A 14,858-nucleotide genomic window follows, 5' to 3' on the forward strand; every position below is an offset into this window, starting at 1 on the left:
GAGGAGAAAGACAACGACAATAAGGTCCCAGACCAGATCATCACATGGTTTGTGACAGGAAAGGACTTGGTCTCAGGGACCATAGGCTGCAGGTCCCTGGGGTTGTCCCTGACAGAACCTGTCTAGAAGCAGACCAGGAGCCTGGTTTGGCAAATGTACCATGTCTAATTTGCATCTGCAAAGGGTCAAACTTCCATCCTGCTGGAAGGCCAGGATGCAAGGCTGCCACAAATGTCTCAGTGATGGTTTCCTCATTAAGAGAGGAAGTCTCTCTGTCCTGGAGAGACTCAGCCTGTCCTGCCTTGACCATACAAAAGTGAATCAATATGAAATGGTTTCTTATTCTTCCTCTTCTTCTTCTTCTTCCTCTTCTTCCTCCTCCTCCTCCTCTTCTTCTCCTTCTCCTTCTTCTTCTCCTTCTCCTCCTCCTTCTCCCCCTCCCCTTCCCCCTCCCCTTCCCCTTCCCCTCCTCCTCCTCCTCCTCCTCCTCCTCCTCCTCCTCTTCTTCTTCTTCTTCTCCTTCTCCTCCTCCTCCTCCTCCTCCTCCTCCTCCTCCTCCTCCTCCTCTTCTTCTTCTTCTTCTTCTTCTTCTTCTTCTTCTTCTTCTTCTCCTCCTCCTCCTCCTCCTCCTCCTCCTCCTCCTCCTCCTCCTCCTCCTCTTCTTCTTCTTCTTCTTCTTCTTCTCCTCCTCCTCTTCCTCCTCCTCCTCCTCCTCCTCCTCCTCCTCCTCCTCCTCCTCCTCCTCCTCCTCCTCCTCTTCTTCTTCTTCTTCTTCTTCTTCTTCTTCTTCTTCTTCTTCTTCTTCTTCTTCTCCTTCTCCTTCTCCTCCTCCTCCTCCTCCTCCTCTCCTCCTCCTCTCCTCCTCCTGCTCCTTCATTATGTAACTTTATTTTCTGAGTATGAATGCTTTGTCTAGATGTGTATATGCACCGCATGTGTGTCTGGTGCCCTTGGAAGTCAGAAGAAGGCATCATATCTCCTAAACTGGATTCTCAGATGGTTGTGAGCCATAATGTGGTGCTGGGATACAAACACGTTTCCTAAACTGAGGAGAGATGAAATCCCACGGCCCCTGATCAGCCTTCTTCCCTGGCTCTCTCTGTTTGTTTTTTAATTTTTATTTTTAGACAGTCTCCTGTGTCCCAGGCTATCCTCATACTTCTTATGTAGCTGAAGATGGCCTTAAACTCCTGATCCTCCTGTGTCTACTGCTCAAGTAGGTATATGCCATCATGCCCAGACCTGTCTGCCTCTTAAAGTGCATTTTCTAGGGTTGTTTCAGAACAGAGAGGGTACAGAGAAGCAAGAAACAAGTGCCAGCTAAGCCTCCAGAGGCTGCCTAGTCGGTGCGGCCTGGTTGTACTGTGGTGATAGCTGTGGACTAGATTCTAAGTCCAGTCAGTAACTGCTCCAGGCTTCTGTCCCTGGAAAACCCCTCTGAGGCTATCAGCAGGGCCTCCCCACAGAGCACCCCTTCTCTGCCCAGGCAAACCAGGTCTTTCCTGTTCTGTTTCTTTTCATCCTCATTCTACTCCCAGCAAGGGTTAATCACTGCACAGCTGCAGCGCTGTCTGTGCAGAAGCTGCAGAACCTGGTTAACTGGGCTTTGTGGATCTCCTCATGCAATGGTGGTGTTCTGTCTTCTAAGTCAGAATTCTCTGTGCCCTTTCCTTTGCCATCCTTTGGGCCTGGGAAAGGCCTCTCATGGAGAGGGGACTGTAGATAGACATGGCGGATCTGTCTCAAATCCTTGAAATAGGAGCCCCAAGATGAGCTTGCTGTGTTCCAAGTAGGGTTTATTATTGACAGACATTTGCACGTTTTATTCCTTCCAGGAGCTGTGGTGTCAAGGATGTGATCAGCAGAGACACAGTCAACAAGAACCTAACACACAACAAGGTCACTTCTAGAAACCTGACCTCAGTACACTGTAAGCTGCACACTGGCTGGAAGGGTGTTGAAGCAGAATGGGTCCCCAGTAAACTTTAGAATAAGTGATCATGTCTCCTATAGGTGTTCCTTCCTAATTGTCAGCAAACAGACTCGACTGGGGAGCTCTCTAAAAACACACATGTGCAGAGCAGCAGTGTCCTTCTCCTTCTGGTCTTATGGGCCAGCTTTGGTGGGATTGGGGGTGAGGCTGGCTTACACACTATGAAAACAACCCCCGAGGAGACTGGAGAGATGGCTCCACAGTTAAGAGCCATTATTGTTCTTTCAGAGAACCCATATTTGATTACCAGCACCTACACGGAGGCTAACAACGATCTGTAACTCCAATTCCAGAAGATCTTTAGACCTCTTCTGGCCTCCTCAGGCACTGCACACATGGGGTGCACAGACAAAACACTCATGCCAATAAACAAATCTTTAAAACCAATAAATAATTTTAAAAGACCCTTTAGACTTGTCATGTGAGACGCTGAGAAGCCCTGAATTTAAACTGAGCACAATTCAGTTTGAAAGTCTTTACTGATCAGCCTCATAAGACATGATATAGAGTCCGGTGGCCGCGCCACCGTAGTGAGCATCTCGTGTTCGTACTTGTAGCAATGCGGTCCAAGGGTCCGCTGCAGTCCATGCAGGTCTTTGGACGCAAGAAGACAGCCACACCTGTGGCCCGCTGCAAACCAGGAAACGGGCTCATCAAGGTGAATGGACGTCCCCTGGAGATGATCGAGCCGTGCACGCTGCAGTACAAGTTACTGGAGCCTGTTTTGCTTCTGGGCAAGGAGCGATTTGCTGGTGTGGATATCCGGGTCCCTGTGAAGGGTGGCGGTCATGTGGCCCAAATTTATGCTGTCCGACAGTCCATCTCAAAAGCCCTGGTGGCTTATTACCAAAAATATGTGGATGAAGCCTCTAAGAAGGAGATCAAAGCCATCCTCATCCGATACGATCGGACCCTGCTTGTAGCTGACCCCCGTCGCTGCGAATCCAAAAAGTTTGGAGGTCCTGGTGCCCGTGCCCGATACCAGAAAACCTACGGATAAGCCCATCTCAAGGATCAGGGTTTACCTTTGTAATAAACATTCTAGGATTAAAAAAAAAAAAAAAAGACATGGTATAGAAAAGTGGTAACACAGAACATTCGAGACCAGCTCTGTGAGCTTTCTTCTTTTCTTCCTTGAGTAAAGGAATCTGGGAAGAAGCTCTATCTGAGAAAGAACCAAAAGCCACCACATGATGGTGATGTCACCTTGAGTCTCCAGAGAAGACAAGACGAGGTTGTAGTAACCGAGGGCTGGACTGAAGTCATTCTAACCTGCAGTTAGTGACTATTTGTGGAGCTGGACGGTAAAGGAAACTGAGGCACTGGGACCCAGAGGCTGCGTGCTTCTTGGCAGTGCATGTACTCCGCATAGTGGGAAATGAATGCCCCCGGAATTTGGAGGACACTTCATGAATGTGCACAACGTGGCACTTCCTGGCTCAGGGCAGTGACCCAAAAGCAGAGTCATTCAAGGACAGGTCGTGAACAGCATGGTAAGATGGTCCTTGGCTGTGCTATTTACAGGATGTGGGAACCCTGAAGAAATGGCTAAGAGTACCCACCTACCCCCTTTTTTGGTATTTTACTGGGGAGATTTGGGGCTTATTTGCTCACAAAACAAAGTTTATGCTTTCTTTTTCTTCGATGCTAGGCAGTAAGCACCTTTATCCACTAAGCCATCTGCTGAGCCTCTGGTTTAACCCTATTTTTGAAGGTAAGACCCCCTTTGCCTAAAACACTTTGTCTAAAACATTAGACACAAGAGGTCAAGGAATGAAGAAGCTGAGCTGCCCTGGAAGCCTCCTTCTGGAGAGTGAGCTTCCATAGTATTGGAAGATGACATGCAAGCTGCCAAGGGAGAAAGGACCATGGCCCTACCCAGCTGTGAAGCCCGTGAATGACAGACTGGATGGGCGCAGATGGCATTTTTATGTGCATGGGCGTTTTGCCTGCATGTTTGTTTGTGCACAATGAATACGCATGGAAGCTGGAAAAGGGCATCAGACCCCCTAGAACTGGACTTATAAACAGCTGGGAATCAAACCCAGGTCCTCTGGAAAGTTTGCCCATTGCCCTTAACTGCTGAGCCATCTCTCCAACCCCAATAGTGGAAAGATGGCATTCTATATATTTATAATTGTGGCATCCTGTCCTGGGGATAACCAACTTGGATGTAAGACCCACTTAACAGGAGGGGATTCGTGCCTGGTACTGTAAACCCAGCCAACCACCCATGGCTGGTAAGCTCATAGACCCTAGAGGAAGACCTGCTACTGCCACTTCCTAAAGCTAGTATAATTCCTAACTGTATCTAAATAGCTGCCCTTATGCCCAGAGACACACGCAGCTCCCATCATCAAAGAAGGTTCTTTCGCAACCGTTGGAGAATATTAGAGGTCCGCAACTAGTCATAATGCAGAAAATAGGTGACTGTGGGTGCCAAACTCTAACTGATACATCTGTAATACAAGCCCACATAAAAGGCTCAGAGAAAATTACAGAAGAGGGGGCAGGACTACTGAGGTGCATAATCCACCTGACCCCAGATTGCTCGCTCTGTGTGTGTATGTGTGTGTCTATCTGTATGTTTGTCTGTCTATCTTTTCTTCATTCCTTCACCTTCCCAGGCGGATCTATCCCTAGAGCCATGAAAGGACTCAGCACCACTTGATTCCCAGAATTACATAAACTGGGTGTGATGTTACAAGGCCTCTAATTCTAGTACATTGGAGCATAGTAAGACTCCCATCTCTGCCTCCTCCCCCCCATTCCCCCATTCTCTCTCTCTCTCTCTCTCTCTCTCTCTCTCTCTCTATATATATATATATATATATATATATATATATATATATGTATATATGTGTGTGTGTGTGTATGCATACATATATACTTTAAATGTTTTTATCCACTAACATACATATTATATATATTTCATAATTACTATGAATAATTTTGGATTGTCATGAGAATTTCCCTGTCACATACTTTTAAAATTAATACACTGTTTTATAATAATTTTAGACCTACAGAAAACCTGACCATATTGTACTTAGAGTCCTGGAAAACATTAGCCTACACACTATTTTTTGTTATTATGCATCTCTCCCATTGGTATATATTACATTGCAGAGTTGGCACAGTCATAAGCTAATGTCAGTGTTCTCAACCCCCATGTTGGAGATGAACTTTGTGCATGTTGGGAGAACAAGCTCCATACAACCCATGCTTTACACCAGGCTTTCTCTTTACCTTCTACCTTTTATGTCCCTCCTCCTCTTCCTCCTCCTCTTCCTCTTCCTCTTCTTCATCCTCCTCTTCTTCCTCCTCCTCTTCCTCCTCCTCCTCCTCCTCTTCTTCTTCTTCTTCTTCTTCTTCTTCTTCTTCTTCTTCTTCTTCTTCCTCCTCCTCCTCCTCCTCCTCCTCCTCCTCCTCCTCCTCCTCCTCCTCCTCCTCCTCCTTCTTCTTCTTCTCCTTCTCCTTCTCCTTTGTCATTCTGGAGATAATGAACCCAGAGCCTCATGCATGCATTGCAAGTGTGTGTGTGTGAGGTGGTAGTAGTGGTGTTGTGTATGGACACACATACACACACACACACACACACACACACACACAGAGAGAGACAGAGAGAGACAGACAGAGAGAGAGACAGAGAGAGAGAGACAGAGAGAGACAGAGAGAGACAAGACAAAGACAGAGAGAGACAGAGACAGAGAGAGAGAGAGAGAGGCTACAGAGATTATAGATTTGCACCCCTGGTACTCACTTTTCTTTCAAAAAAACACTTGTATAGGCAGCTCTGAATGGGATGTCCATCAAATCCCTCCCCTCAGATCAGGAAACCCTGTGGAAGAGGAAGCAGGAGAAGAGCCAGAGGGGTCGGAGGACCCCAGAACAAAGCCCTCTAATCAACTGAACAAAGCTCATATGAACTCACAGAGAATGAAGGAGCAAGCACAGGGCTTGCACGGCCTGCACCAAGTCCTCTAAGTATCTATGATGGCCTCCAGTGTAGGGTTTTTATGGGATTCCTGAGAATCCCGCATGTGAATGAGTGGGTCTCTGGTTCGTGTGCCCTCTCTTGGGCTCTTTTCTTTCTGTTGGTCACAACTTCAATGTGATGGCCTTTGTTTTTATCTTATTGTATCTTATTTTATTATGGGGTTTTTTTGTCATCTCTTAGAAGCCTCTTTTCTAATGAGAAACAGAAGAGAGTGAATCCAGATGGGAGGGGAGGTGGGGAGAACCTGGGAGGAGGAGAATGTGTTGTATGAGAACAGAATCTATTTTTAATAAAAGGGAAAACTTTTGTGTGTAGAAGCAAATGTGAGTCAGTGTGGTGACAATCAGAGGACAGTTACCTTGTGGAGGCTGGTTCTCTCCTTTCATCTTGTGAGTTCCAGAACCAAATCAGACTGTCAGGACTGTAATAAGCATCCTTACCTGCTTAGCCATCTCTCTGGCTATTATCGCTTATTGTTGTTACTGTCGTTGCTGTTGTTGTTGTTACTACATATATTTTTTAAATTATACAAGGTCTAATTATACAGCCTATGATGGCCTGGAACTCAGTTTGTAGCCTAGGCTGGCCTCAAACTCAGAATCCTCCTGCCTTAGCCTGTGGAGTGCTAGGATTACAGGCATGTGCCACCTCGTCCAGCTTCTGTGGGGCTTGACAAATGCATGATGTCATCTATCCTCCATTACAGTATCCAGCAACAGCTTTACCCCCATAAACTTGTGCCTAGCCCATTTACCGACTCCAAACCACCTATTACAAGCCCCTGAATGCCGTTGATTCTTACTTTCTCCATAGACTTTCCTTTTCCCAGAATGCCATATGGTTGGATGAACATCGTTGGTAACCTTTCAAACTGATTTTCCATGTGCACTTAATGTTGCTGTATGTCTTTTCGTGGCCTGGCAGCTCACTTCATTTTCATGTTCAGTAATATTCCATTGTGTGGATGTTCCCAGCTTGTTTTTTTTTTTCTCCTTGTTGAGTAACAGCTTTCTTCCAGTCTGGCACAGTTATATAAAGCTACTATTGCAGATGTTCCTGTGGCACAAGCTGGATGGTGTAGCACAGTTGTGTTCTACTCTGCCAAATTATCTTCCCATTCCCACGAGTTTCTGTGGTTCTATATCCTCTCCAGAATTTTGTATAAGTTAACAAATTCTAGTCATTTTAATAGATCAGTGTAATTTAATTGTTGTTTTAATTGGATGACATAATATTAAATCTTTTTTCATGTGTTTGTCAACTGTTTATCTTTTTTTAGGTGTGAGTGTTTTGCCTGCATATATATATATATATATATATATATATATATATATATATATATGCTTCATGGCAGAGGAGGTCAGAGGAGGGTGTGGGTGTTGGGGACTAAGCACCCACCTCTGGAAGAGCAGCGGGTGCTTTTAACCCCCAAGCCATCTCCCTAGTCCCCAACTGACAATTGTTTTACTTTGGTGAGTTGTCTGCTCAGATCCCTTGCTAATTTTTAAATTGGTTTCTATTCTTGAGTTTTAGGAATTCTTTCTTTTTGAGGAGGGGATTGGGGGGTTCTTATGTATCCCAAGGTGGCCATTAACTTACTATATGACAGGGATGCCTTTGAACTTCTGGTCCTCCTGCTTCCATCTCCAGGGTGCTGGGGTTCCCGAGTGTGTCTCACTACGCCTGCTTTATGCAGTGCTGTTCTAGAGAGCAAACCTAGGGCTTCATGCACTGGCAATCACTCTACCAACTGGCCATAGAGCCAGCCTGGATTTTAGGTCTCCTTCAGGTCTTCTGCATATTATTATTATTACTATTAGTGCATTTGTTTTACAAATATTTCTTCTTGCTCTATAGTTGGTCTTTTCATTTTCTTGTCTTCCACAGAGGTCTTAATTTAAATTCAGTAGGTTTTGTTTCTTTGTTCTTTTGGAGTTGGATTTAAAAAAATATATATGACAGCTGAATGTGGAGGCATACCCTAGTTATCAGAGCACACAGGAGGCAGAGGCAGGAAGATCGTAAGTTCGAGGCCAGTGTGGTCTAGATAGTAAACCTCTTTGTCAAAAAACCCCAACTAGAAATGTGCATTGAATATGATGAAAGCACATTGTATACATGTAAAAATATCAATGAAACCTCTGATATTATACAGTGAATACCTGCTAACAGGGCTAGAGAGATGGCTCAGAAAGTAAAGGAGCCTGCTACCGAGCTTGATAACTTAGTTCAATCTCCTGGATCTAGATAGGGAGAAAACTAATTCTTGCAATTTGTCCTTTGATGTCCACATGTGTGCCAGCATCCAGGCCCACACACAGTTTAATCATTCATGAATTAAACTGTAAGGTTTCCTGACATAAGAAATAAGTAAAATATGGAAATGAGCCTGTCATAGTAGCATTCCTGTGATCTCAGCATTCAGGAGGCAGAGAAAGACTTGGTGCAAATTTGAGGCCAGTCTGGTCTACGTGGGATATCCTAGGCCAGCTATGGCTGTACAGTGAGAACCTGTCTCAGAAAAAATAAGAAAGGGGGACTGGAGAGATGTCTCTGTGTTGTGTTTGCTGTTCTTCCAGAAGACCCACATTTGGTTCACAGCACCTATATTGGGCCTGATCATGGAGTCTGTAGCTCCAGTTCCAAAACAGCTAAAGCCCTCTTCTGGCCTCTGTGGCTGCTGCATCCCTCACACAAACACACAGAGATAAACAAAAATAAAATAGATTGAGGCTGAAGAGATAGCTTAACATCTGTTTTATTTAATTTTTTTATTGATTCCTTATGAATTTCACATCAATGTGAAACCAGGATGTACCCAATCCCACTCATCTTCCCATCCACTCACACCTGCCCTCTGTCCTTACAACCTCTCCCCCAGAAGAAAAAAAAAAATCTTTCTGTGGAATCTATACTGTGTCATAGTGTGTCACACAGTACACTCTTTTGTCCACATACCTTTACTTGCAAATATTTGTTGCAATGAGTCATTGGTCTGGTTTGAGGCTTCTGGTTTCTGTTACACCATCAGTACCGGATCCTCACTGGGGCACCTCTCTGATATCCTATTGTTGCCCGGTGTCACGGAGATCTCACAGCTTTGGATCTGTGGGACCAGTCCCTACATGAGCTCCAGCAGTTCACAGATGTTGGGGAGGATCAACTCAAAGCCCTGGATCAGGGCCTGAGTGGTAGCTGAGCCAGTCAGTCGGTTAGCTCTCCTGCACTCAACCACCAGGGCAAGCTCTCCAGTACTGCCCAGGCTAGCTCATCCAGTGACAAAGCCCATAGCCAGCAAGGGGCAGGGCCAGCTTTCCTGCTCTCTTGCCCTTGGGACTGGCTCACCCTCACCCACAACAACAGGGCCAGCTCTATTGTGCTGCCCAGGTGAGGTTCAGGGCTCACTCTCTGGAGTGCTGCAGAGACGGCTTGATAATTACTAGCACTTGCTGCTCTTGCAGGAGACCAGGTTCAGCACCCGGCAGTCACACTGTAGCTCCATTTCCAGGAGATCTGGTATTTTCTTCTGGCCTAGTCAGGCACCAGGTATGTATATGGTATGTTTTAAAATTAATGTTGTGAAAGGTGTAAGATTTGTTTCTCAATCTATGTTTTTGCCTGTGGACCTTGCCCAGTTTTGCAATATTATTTGTCAAAACAACAACAGTTCTTTCTCCACTGAGTTCTTGCTGCTTTGCTGCTCCTCTGCCAAAGCTAAGCTGAGTCTGGGTGAGAGTCACAGTTTCTAAGTGTAGCTACCACTCCTCATCAAAGAGGCTTCTCCTTGCAGCAAACGGAGACCATCAGAGAAAACCACAACTGGACACAATGCGGAGATCAGCAGATTGTGGGACCCCAGCCCCAGTGGATACATATACATCACAGATCATGCAGCTATGACCCAGAAAAGAAAATCTCTGAGGTGGGGAAGATTTTAAGAGTCAAAATATCAGGAAGTCTGCCATAAAACATAGGACATAAAAGTCTGTCCTAGAATGACTGCATAATATCGATATATAAATGGACATGTTAATATGGAACCCAGTTCCGACCCTAGACAAAGAACACAGCCAGCTGCTGATTGCTGACACAGATGCAACAGGTTGTATCTATGTATATTGGGCATACACACACACTTATATACATGTGTATGTAACAACAATAATTAAAGAAAAAGAGGCTTTCGACCTGATGCACAGTAGTCAGGAGGAGTTGGAAGAAGGAAAAGGAGGGAAAGTGATTCTTTAAAAAAAAAAAGATATATTTATTTATTTCATGTATGTGAGTACACTGTTGCTGTCTTCAGACACACCAGAAGAGGGCATCGGATCCCATTCTAGATGGTTGTGAGCCACCAAGTGGTTGCTGGGAATTGAACTCAGGACCTACCTCTGGAAGAACATTTTAACTGCTGAGCCGTCTCTCCAGCCCCGAATGCTTTCATTGTCTATGTGTTTTGCTTGACATATGTATGTGCATTATGGGCATGCAGTGGCCACTGAGGCTAGAAAACAGTGTTGGATCCCTGGAACTGGAGTTACAGATAGTTGTGAGCTGCCATGCAGGTTTTAGGACCTGGGTCCTCTGCGAGAACAGCAAGTGCTCTTAACCATCGAGCCATCCCTCCAGCCCTTCCTCTAAAATTCATAAAACATTTCTAATGGCACGTTCTAATGGATCACTGTTTTAAACAGGGTCTTACCACGTGAGTATGGCTATCCTGAAACCTGGAATATAGGTCAGGCTGGTCTCAGACTCACAGAACTCTGTTTGCTTCTGCCTTCGAGTGCCGAGACTAAAAGCATGTGCTACTATACCCAGTTTGGCTCATGATTGTCACCTCGATGCATAGCCATTTTATGTTTCTTTACACATGTTCCTTACTTAAAATATAAGGTGAGGGCTGAAAAGAAGGCTTAGTGGGTAAAGGTGCTTGTTGTCAGCCTGATAACCTGAATTCATTCCCTGAGACCCACATGGTAGGAGACAACTGATTCCTGCCAGTTGTCCTCCAATTATCACATGCACGATGCGGCATGGACATCCTCGCCACCCCATTAAGATAAACGTAATTTAATTGTAAATAATGCAGCTGATGTGGTGAGGCATGGCTATAATTCCTGTACTCAGGAGGGAGAGGCAAGAGGATCACCCCAGTTTAAGCTAGCCTGGTCTATATACCTAGCTCTAGACCAGCCAGGGCTACATAAGATCCTGTCTCAAACAAAAAATACAGAATATAATAAAATAAAACACGAAATGCAGAAATGTATCTTAAATAATATGCAGTTTCAATTTCCCCAGAAACAATCAATGAATAGTCCATTGTCATTCGTCTGTTTTTTTTTTCTTGGAAAACAGACTTTGAATGTCTAATGAAAGCCGTGGGACTCTCCAAGAAATCAATACATGCTCTGATTTCTAGGAATGTCTCTAGTCCATCCCAGAAACGCCCCCAGGAGGTTGGAACATCAGTTCCAATTGCCCTGATTCCCCTGCCCTTTCTGGTTGTATAGTTTGCAGACTGAGCAGGCTCTTCTGACTTTAGACAAGACCCCAAGGAAGGGAAGCAGAGACTTGCACAAAACATTTGTAAGGTGGGATCTACGGGTGGAACTCAAAGGTTTCCGTCACCATACTGACGATATTACACTGTGGTAGTTTGAATAGGGATGCCCTTCGTAGACTCATGTGTTTGAATGCTTGGCCCATGGGGAGTGGCACTATTAGGAGGGGTGGCCTTGTTGGAAGAAGGATGTCACTGTCAGGGTGGGCTTTGAGGTCTCTTGTGCTCAAGCTACACCTAGAGTGGCACGGTCTCTGCTTGCTGCCTGCAGACCAAGATGTCTGCTGCCATGTTTCCTGTCATGATAATAATGGACTAAACCTCTGAAACTGTAAGCCAGCCCCAATGAAATGTTTGCTTTTTATAAGAGTTGCTTTGGTCATGTTATCTCTTCACAACAACAAAACCCTAAGACATACACAAAGGGATTCAAACAGAAGAATTTGTCCCACGAATTCTGATGCTGGGGATTGAGCACAATGCCTCATACACGTGAAAGCAAACACTTTGCAACTGAACTGTACCCACTGGCACCCCAACACTGTACATTTTGTATCTTGTTTCCTGCATGATACTGCATTATGTCAAGGTGGTGAAATGTTTGTAATCTCAACACTTAGAAGACAGGCAGAAGGACTGCAAGTTAAGGGTCAAGCTGGGCTATGTAGCCAGACACTGTCCCTCTCAAAAAATTACATTTTCTACATCAGATTAGTTCACAGAACAGGGGTTTTAACGACTACTTAATATTTTACAGAATTGAATGCTAATTTATAACTGTGATAAGTAAAAATTACTGTGTAATTCTATCTCTCCAGTTACTTCATGATTCTTTACAAACAGAATTACCTTTCTCTTGCTCTCTATTCTTTTTCGTACACATCTACAGGTTTATGGGCTAGTGAGCTCAGTCGGAAAAGGCACTTGCTGCACAGCCTGGAGACCTGAGTTGGATCCTCAGATCCCATGTAAAGATGGAAGGGACAGCTAACCCTTCAGAGTTGTCCTCTGATCTCCACAAATGCAGTGCAGCATGTCTCCCCTCAATTGTGCACACACAACAATAATGACAAAACCATGGCAACATGGTGGTGCATACCTTTGATCCCAGAACGTGAGAGGCAGAAATAGGCTGATCTCTGTGAGTTCAAGGCCAGCCTGGTCTACAAAACAAGTTCCAGGACAGCAAGGGCTACAGAGAAATCCTGTCTCAAAAAACCAAACCCCAAACCAAACCTTTCAAGCAACCAAAAATAAATAAAAATATTTATGCTTTCATCAGTAGTAGTAGTAGCTTTTCTGTTTGTTTAATTCCATTTTGCTTGATATCTTATGTTACTTTTCAATTACTTGAAGAGCTATCATGACCAAGGCAATGCATAAAAGAAAGCATTTAATTGCGAGCACATGTACAGCCTCGGAGGATTAGTCCACGATCATCATGGAGCACGGCAGCAGCTAGACAGGCATGGCACCAGGGCAATTCGGAGAGCTTATGTCCTGATCTGAAGGTAAAGAGGAGAGAGACAGGGAGATGGGGGGAGGGGGGAGAAAGAAGGAGAAGAGAGAGAGAGGGAAATAGAGAAGGAGAAAGAGGGAGAGGAGAAGAGAGAGAAAGAGAGAGCAAGAGAGAGGGGGGATGGGGGGAGACTGAGCACAGGTTTTGAAACCTCAAAGCCTGCTCCCAATGACATACCTTCTCCAAAAAAGCTGCACTTCCCAATCCTTCCCAAAACAGTTCCAACAACTAGAGACCTAGAGTTCAAATATGAGCTTATGGGGGCCATTCTCATTCGGATCACCACACTCAGCACAAATAATAATGGTTTCTATGACAGCATGTTCACGTCCCATTGAACTGTGCTACACCGCCATGCTCTCCTTCCTTGCTCCCCCTCACCTGTCGCTGTATTTTTCTTTGCTTCCATATCATGTTTGCATGACATAACAATATGTATAAAACAGTTGTATACTATTAGATCTAGATTCCGGGAGATGAGACGTGCGGTGCTCGGCCTCTCCTCCCTGACTCTCCTATTTAATTCTCAACTGTAGCTTCACACTTACAGCGGTGTAAGCATACCTGGTTGCCCCCTTCCCGTCCCTTTAGACTGCTCCCCCCAACAGTCCCTCTTCTCTTGTGTGTCACATATGCTACAGACGTATTATGTTGTTGCTAAGTCTGAAATAGCTCACTGTACTACCCTAGTAGCGCCCAAAGTGCATGCTGGCCTCCAGGCTCTCTCAGCATCTCAGATACCTGCTACAGGGCCCATGCTGGCAGCCTGGGTCCTCTCAGCTCCTCTCACCCCAGCCCCCACCCCTTACTTCACCAACCCAAGCTTCTCTTTTCCCAGTTTCTTATTCCTATTCAGCCTTGCCATTTCGGCCATGCTGCCTCTAGGCTTCCTTAAACATCTGGCCCCTCTCTGTGAGCTCTCCCTACCTTTCCCTCTCCTCTCATGACCTGGTTTAGTCTATTACTTCCTCCCCTGCTCTGGACCCTTCCAGATGCCTCTGTCTGTACTCTCTCACATCTACAATAAAAATCTTCTTTTCAGTCATATCTTGGAACAGTTATATTCTCACTTTAGAAATCTGGTGCCAAAAACCCCACTTTATAGTTCTACCTGCCATAACATACATTAAAAAAAAAAAAATCTGGATTTTTTTTAAATATGGGAAAACATGTCATACTTGTCTTTCTGAGGATTACACTATTAATAATTAATCCTTATCCTTTTAGATTTCTCCATCAAATTAATTATAGTTTTCTATGTCCAAAGAGTATCTTCTTAGAGAAAAAAAAAAATTCCTGGCTAGTTTCTTATCCCACAGGGAAGTCAGGCCAGGCCCCGTGGATGTTGTCTCGTTCAGGGGGATGGACCTTCCAGGCTCCACTTTCAAACACCTAACAGATTCAAAAGAGCAATCCCAGAATGGTAGCCACTGAACTGAAAGAACTGCTTCCCTATTAAGAAAATGTATGCTGGGCGGTGGTGGCGCACACCTTTAATCCCAGCACTTGGGAGGCAGAGGCAGGCGGATTTCTGAGTTCGAGGCCAGCCTGGTTTACAGAGTGAGTTCTAGGACAGCCAGGGCTACACAGAGAAACCCTGTCTCGAAAAACAAAAAAAAAAAAAAAAAAAAAAAAAAAGTATTACTTCTGATCTAGCTTCGAAGAGGGAAGTAGTTGGAGACATTTCCTGCCTCTAGTGGCAGCATGCTCACATGGCCTTCCTAAAGAGGCCCAGCAGCTACAGACTGGCAGCCCTGGCTTAAGGATTTGGTATTTTGTT

At 44.9% G+C, this 14,858-nt stretch overlaps 1 pseudogene; it reads left to right on the forward strand.

Annotated features, from left to right (window-relative positions):
• Positions 1-2,537: 2,537 nt before the first annotated feature.
• Positions 2,538-3,027, forward strand: LOC117717057 (small ribosomal subunit protein uS9 pseudogene; annotated as a pseudogene).
• Positions 3,028-14,858: the final 11,831 nt, after the last annotated feature.

Source organism: Arvicanthis niloticus, chromosome 11, assembly GCF_011762505.2.
Source record: "Arvicanthis niloticus isolate mArvNil1 chromosome 11, mArvNil1.pat.X, whole genome shotgun sequence".
In the NCBI taxonomy this organism is placed as follows: domain Eukaryota; kingdom Metazoa; phylum Chordata; class Mammalia; order Rodentia; family Muridae; genus Arvicanthis; species Arvicanthis niloticus.